Source organism: Triticum aestivum, chromosome 5D (genome assembly GCF_018294505.1).
Source record: "Triticum aestivum cultivar Chinese Spring chromosome 5D, IWGSC CS RefSeq v2.1, whole genome shotgun sequence".
Lineage (NCBI taxonomy): Eukaryota > Viridiplantae > Streptophyta > Magnoliopsida > Poales > Poaceae > Triticum > Triticum aestivum.
Window position 1 is genome coordinate 79,368,248 of NC_057808.1, and position 7,861 is coordinate 79,376,108.

Here is a 7,861-nt window from a genome sequence, read left to right on the forward strand (position 1 = left end):
ATAGAGTACCCGGAGTGCGCTGCTTGCTACTTCGAATCGCTAGGTTTCGCGGATCATCAGCAAGGCAAGTAACACTTTGATCATACCCCTTTTACTACCCAGTTTTATTGCATTAGATCAATCCTCAAACATTGCATGATTAGGATCTAATTAAATTGTGGGTATTGGGAAGTAGAAGAGGTAGTACCTATTACCTGTTTCATTATCAAACCCTTGGGAGTTACTTCTACGTTTGCCTGTATCGCCATGCTATGCTAGTAGACATGGATTGGGTTTGAGAGATATTCACGACAGATGTGAGATTGTTAATTAATGGTTTACTTAAGGTGGCAACTAAAACTCACATCTGGGTGGATTGAGGTACCTGGGTATTCCAGGATTGCCTGTTGTTCTTTTTGGACCGCCACCCAGGTTCAAAGGGATCATGAGATTATTCATGCTAGAAACTTCCGTGTGCAGCCACAAGCTATTATGGGCTCTAGCATAGTTGATTAAGTTGTGTGAACTCTTACAGTGGTAGACTAGCAGATGTAGGGGATGTAGGTGTACCGGTCTACCCATCGTAAGGTGCTAACGCTTCTGAAAGACTGTGTCTCGGTCATCCGTTTCTCAAACATCATGTAGTGCGAGAATCAAGCGGAGGCGATCGAGTCTTGTGGGGAAAAGTGCACAAACCTCTGCAGAGTGTACTATCTAATCATGGTTAGCCGTGTCCCCGGTTATGGACATCTTGAGTATCTAGTACTTGGATTATCATGTGAATCTCATCATGTTACTTTAATTAATCTTGTTGGGTTAATGATGATACTTAATTGGGATTGAGATGCTGTCAACCATCTCAATGTTTCTCAACCACCATGATAGTTAAACAAAATTTATTCCTTTGCAGTAGGGAAAAACTGGCTTTTTGCAAAACTGTAACCATAGAGCTTTCTACCAGCCATATATGCATGTAGTATAGCATTATTATGTTCATTATTCTCTATGTGTTACAATGCCAGCATATTCCATGTGCTGACCCGTTTGCGGGCTGCAACGTTTCATGTTGCAGACTTTTCAGACGACGAGTAAGGTGCCTTAGGTCGTGGTCTTATACTCAGTGATGCCGTTGGAGTTCATGGACTCACTATTCTTCCAAGTCTTCCGCTGTTATCGTATTAGATGGCCTTAAGCCATATTTATCATACTTATTCTCTTTTGAGATATTTGTTGTAATAAGTGTGTGATTGCTACTCTGGTATAAATCCTCCGTTTGTACTGTGCGTGTCAGCATTACTGATCCAGGGATGACACTGGTGCACAACAGCACAGACTTTTTGAAGTTTGGTTGCTACAAAGGTGGTATCAGAGCACACGCTGACTGTAGGACATGACCACTAAGCTTAAACCCTAGAACACTACTCTCTTCTCATTTCTGACTCCTCTCCACTTTCTACTCTTTTAGGAATGGCGAATGCAAGGAACAAGTTCATGCAACCAGATGAAGATACACCTTTTGGACGACACTTGAAGGAAGTCACTAAGTACTTGAACATTGGAATACCAAGCATCACCAGAACCTACAACGCCACACTACCAGAAGAGGAGAGCTGGAAGATTCAAGTTCAAATTCCAGGAAGGACGTTTACACCAGTCACTGAGCCCATAAAGTTTTCTTTTGAAGCACCAACCTGGAGTTTAGGGAAGAGCATGGCAGCCCACATCTCTATGGGACGCATTGGAGAAGTCTACCACAGGGAGCTTAAGGATACTATTTATCAGATTTGTGGACGCCGAGACGAGCAATGGGAGATGATCAGCACCAAGAAGGATGGATCAATTGCAGCTTTCATCCAGGAGCAAAACCAACACATTCGTCGCCAGGAGAACCAGATGTGCTCAAACATGATAGATCTGAAGAAGGCATTGACCAAGATCAAGGAGTTGGAGGAAGAACTCAAGGCTACACGCGAGGATTATTTGGAGGAAATCATTGCACTAGTAGGGAAGAATGACGACCTGGAGAAGAAGATTAGAGTATTCATGGGGAATCCAGCATCAAAAGGAGAAGATGATGAATGCGCTTGCCCGGATAACTACATCATCATCGATGACACCGACTCGGAACCAAGTGAAGATGACTTTGTTGATGAAGCTAGAGCAGATATCATGGAGTCTTCGACTGATCAAAATTTCTAGTAGACCACCATATCAGTAGTAGTATTCCCCCATGTATATAATATAGTTCAAGCACTTTTGTAACGCTAGTTAGATCGATTGTATGCATTGTTTGATTTGATTGAGTGATAGTGATTGTGTTTGTCTCATGAGCATATGGGTAGTGTTTTCTCTCTAGACCTCATTCTATTCTAAAATCTCATCTTTTCTAAGCCTATCAGATGCCTCCGAGACGCGACACCTGATTTGTTTTCCCACCGGAGATCACACAGTTGATTCAGCAGCAGAATGCCCTGATGGAAGTGTTAGTACAGAACCAAGGCAACAACAACAACAGCGACAACAACCCACCACCACCACCTGTTGATCACTTAGCCCGTTTCTTGAGGCTAAATCCGCCGGTGTTTTCCAGCAGCACCGAGCCGATTGTTGCAGATGATTGGCTCCGCAAAGTTGGAAGGGAGTTGACCACTGTAGGATGCACAGATGCGGAGAGAGTGCGTTTTGCCGCACATCAGCTTGATGGACCCGTAGCATCTTGGTGGGAGAATTACATAGCCACCCACCCTATTGACACTGTCACATGGGACCAGTTTCAGCATGCTTTCCATACAGCCCATGTTTCAGCAGGAGCTATGGCTATGAAGAAGCGTGAGTTTCGCAACCTACGCCAAGGAGGACGCACCGTAGGCCAGTATGTGGAGGATTTCAGTAAGTTAGCACGTTATGCACCAGATGACGTCGCTACAGATGCAACCAAGCAGGAGAAGTTTCTGGAAGGACTGAATGATGAGCTGAGCATGCAGCTAATGGTAGCAACCTTCAATAACTACCAGGAGTTGGTAGATAGAGCACTCATGATTGAAGGGAAGCAGCAGTAGATTGAAAACCGTAAGAGGAAGTATGGACAAGGGAAGTACAATTCTGGAGCTCAGCAGAAGCCACGTTTTACCCCGAAATCGGGAGGACAGTTTCAGCATACCCATGGAGGAGGTAGTTCGCACAACCATAATGGCTCCAAGAATGGTAATGGGAACGAAGGAAGCAACGGCCAGAACCGTACCAACCCTTCAACCCCAGCTAAGAGAGACCTGAGCCAAGTCACTTGCTTTAAGTGCTAGAAGACTGGACATTATGCCAATGAATGTCCTGAAGCCCAGAATGGTAATGGAAATGGAAGCTCTGGGAAGAAGCCGAACCCTTTCAACAAAGGACATGTGAACCACGTTTACGTGGAGGAGGTTGAAGCACAACCTGATGCAGTAATAGGTAAGTTTTTGGTTAAGTCATTTACTGCACTCGTTCTTTTCGATACTGGTGCATCGCATTCATACATATCAAGGGGATTTGTGGATAAGTATAAGTTGCCCACCAAGGTTCTTAAAACCCCTATGTTAGTAAGTTCACCAGGAGCAGAGTATATGGCAAGCCAAGGATGTTTTCAGATGCCATTGGCCATAGGTAGGCATGTGTTCCCCTCAGACCTAATAGTTTTGGAGTCGCAAGGTTTGGATGTAATTTTGGGTATGGATTCGCTATCGATGTATGGAGGAAACATCGATTGCGCCAGTAAGACGATTTTGCTTACCACCCCAGAAGGAAGAAGGATTAAGTATGTATCCCAGCATATGCCGAAGAGAACTCAGGTGAATTCCTTATCAGGAGTTGTACAGGAGGAAGTACTAGTGGTGAAGGATTACCCGGATGTTTTTCCAGAAGAGTTGCCAGGCATGCCACCGGATAGAGACATTGAGTTTCTGATTGAACTTTTGCCAGGCACAGGACCAATATCTAAGAGACCGTACAGGATGCCCGCAAAAGATTTGGAGGAAATTAAGAAACAGATTAAGGAGTTACTGGATAAAGGCTATATTCACCCAAGTTCGTCACCTTGGGGATCACCAGTACTTCTAGTGGAGAAGAAAGATGGATCGTTGAGGATGGTTGTTGATTATCGAGGATTGAACGAAGTGACCATCAAGAACAAGTACCCACTGCCGATGATCAATGATTTGTTTGACCGCTTACAAGGAGCTAAGGTATTTTCCAAGATCGATCTACGATCAGGATACCACCAGTTGATGATTCGAGAGCAGGATATACCTAAGACGGCTTTTACCACCAGGTATGGGCTGTATGAGTATACCGTTATGTCATTTGGTCTGACTAACGCACCTGCCTATTTTATGAACCTGATGAACAAAGTGTTTATGGAGTTTTTGGATAAGTTCGTCGTGGTGTTCATTGATGATATTTTGGTCTACTCAAAGAATGAAGAGGAGCATAAGGAGCATTTGCGTTTGGTGCTTGAGAAACTCAGAGAACATCAGTTATACGCCAAATTCAGCAAGTGTGAGTTTTGGCTGAAGGAAGTTGGATTCCTCGGACATGTTATATCCGGAGAAGGAATAGCAGTAGACCCCGCCAAAGTTGACACAGTAACAAGTTGGGAATCACCCACGTCAGTTGGAGAGATCTGGAGTTTTCTTGGACTTGCAGGATACTACCGGAGGTTCATTGAGAATTTCTCAAAGATTGCAAAACCCATGAGTGAGCTATTGAAGAAGGACACCAAATTCAATTGGACTGAGGAATGTGAAGCTAGTTTCCAAGAGTTGAAGAAACGATTGGTTACATCTCCAGTGTTGATTCTGCCAGACCAACGCAAGGATTATGAAGTTTATTGTGACGCTTCACGTCGAGAGCTTGGAGCAGTGCTTATGCAGGAAGGAAGAGTTGTTTCATATGCTTCACGACAACTTAAACCCCATGAGAAGAATTATGCCACACATGATTTGGAATTAGCAGCCGTAGTGCATGCGTTGCAGACATGGAGACATTTTCTCATCGGAAACCATTGTGAGGTGTACACGGATCACAAGAGTTTGAAGTACATTTTCACACAGAAGGAGTTGAATCTCAGGCAGAGGAGATGGTTGGAGCTCATTAAGGATTATGATATGAGATTGCATTATCACCCAGGGAAGGCTAACGTAGTAGCAGATGCGTTGAGCCGCAAGAGCCATGTCAACACACTCATGACAGGAGAGTTACCCCAGGAGTTAGCCGAGGATCTTTGCGAGCTATGTTTGGAGATAGTTCCAAGAGGCTACTTAGCAACGTTGGAGATTCAGTCTACCCTGATGGAAAAGATTAGAGAAGCTCAGAAGACAGACAAGGAAATTAACGAGATAAAGGAAAAGATGAGCAAATGAAAAGCCAAGGGATTTCGTGAGGATGAGCACGATACCTTATGGTTTGAGGACCGCGTTTATGTGCCCAATGATCCGGAGATCAGGAAGTTGATCTTGCAAGAGGCCCATGATTCACCATACTCGATTCACCCAGGAAATACCAAGATGTATTTGGATTTGAAGGATACTTTCTGGTGGACCGGTATGAAGAAGGATATTGCGGAGTATGTAGAAGTTTGTGATGTATGTCAGAGAGTGAAGGCAGAACATCAGAAGCCAGCAGGATTGCCACAACCATTGCCGATACCCGAATGGAAGTGGGATAAACTAGGCATGGATTTTATCACGGAATTGCCCAGGACTCGTTCAGGCTATGACTCAATATGGGTTGTAGTCGATCGTTTGACTAAAGTAGCTCATTTCATCCCAGTGAAGACCACCTATAGCAGTGCTAAGTTGGCAAAGATATACATGACCAGAATCGTATGTTTGCATGGAGTTCCGAGGACCATTGTATCAGATAGAGGAACCCAGTTTACCTCGAAGTTTTGGAATCAGTTACATGAAACTTTGGGAACCAGGCTAGAATTCAGTACAACCTTTCACCCACAGACAGATGGACAGACCGAGAGAGTCAATCAGATTTTGGAAGACATGTTGAGAGCTTGTGCGCTAGATTATGGATCTAGTTGGGACGACAATTTGCCATACGCAGAGTTTTCTTACAACAACAGTTATCAAACCAGTTTGAAGATGGCCCCTTTCTAAGCTTTGTACGGAAGGAGGTGTAGAACACCATTGTTATGGGACGAAGTTGGAGACCGTCAGTTGTTTGGACCAGATTTGATTAAAGAGTCTGAACAGGAAGTGAGGTTGATTCGCGATAGGCTCAAGGTAGCCCAGTCCAGGCAAAAGAGTTATGCGGATTCTAAACGTAAGGAGACAGTTCACGAAGTCGGAGACAGAGTTTATCTTCGAGTATCACCACTTCGAGGAGTGAAGCGCTTTGGAGTTAAGGGAAAGTTAGCGCCCCGTTTTGTAGGACCATACGGAGTTTTGGAGCGTATGGGAGAAGTTGCTTACAAGCTGGAATTGCCTGAAGGATTGTCAGGAGTTCATGATGTATTTCACGTTTCCCAGTTGAAGAAGTGCCACGCAGAGATGGCTGAGATACCACTGAGAGATACAGTGCCACTGGAAGCTATTCAGGGTGAAAGTGATTTGACCTACGAGGAGAAACCAGTTAAGATTCTTGAGTATGCCAGCCGAGTCACCTGCAACAAGGTTATCAAGTTCTGCAAAGTTTAGTGGAGTCACCACACTGAGGATGAAGCCACCTGGGAGCGAGAGGAAGATCTACGGAAGAACCACTCTCACCTATTTTCTAGCCAACCCGAATCTCGAGGGCGAGGTTCATCTTAAGGGGGTTGGTTTGTAACATCCCAAAATTTCAATTTGGCATGTTATACATTAGATCATCATTGCATATCATATTTTATTGCATTTTGGTTTGATCCTAGAAATTCTACGCAACTCAAGGACCCACGGAGAGAGTTGGGGATTTCGTTATTTTTGTATTTGAGATTTATCAAATTTTGAAAATAGGATCCTTTGGTTTTATTTATTTTATCCTCAGTTATTCCAATTATAAAAATATGAGAGAGGGAATAAAATGACTTTCCCAAAATATAGGAATATTGAAGATTTAATAAAAAAATTAAATAAGATTTTATTTCGGAGTTTTTGGATATTTATTTGAATTTAGGAAAAATGTGCGTTTTTCAAAATTGCATTTAGGCCCAAATAAATGTCCATCTTGTCCGGCTTGATTTTAGAAGCCGGGGAAAATTTATTTCGGGATTTTTGGAGTCCGTTTGGTATTTCTTTTAATCGTTTTTCTGCGCGTAAATATTAAAAAAAACGAAACCGACTATGGGCCGTAACCGATCAGGACTCCGCCTGACTGAGGCTTTATATAGCGCCGAGCCGGCCCAGCCCGAGGCAAAACCCTAGCCGCCTCGAGCCCCGCGCGGCCCCAGCCCGCCGCCGCCGCCGCCGCGCCTCGCCGCCGCCCGGCCTCGCCGACGCCGCCGCTGTTGCCGCCCCTCGCCGTCCCGCCGCCGCCGCCCGACCCCGTCGCCGGAGCCGCCGCCTCGCCGGAGCCAGAGGTAGCCGCCGGTTTTCTCGCGAAAAACCGTTCGGTTTTTCCGCGGTTTTTCGTCGGTTTTTTTAGATCCGTTTTTTAGATCGGTGTTTTTCTCGGTTTAGGTTAATTAGCGAGCGTTCGCTCAGTCGTTCGTTTTATTGAATGCGTTCGTCGTTTAGATCCAGTTAACGAACGTTCGTTCGTTAATCTGTTCGACATTTTTCTTTTGTCGGATTATTCCGCGATTTTTTCTGATCGCGATTTTTGATCAGATTTCGAACTAGTATAACTTTTCGCTCGTTTATCCGAATCAGGCGATTCAAGCGCCTAGAGTTTCGTCTCGAAATTCTCTTTCTGTTTAACC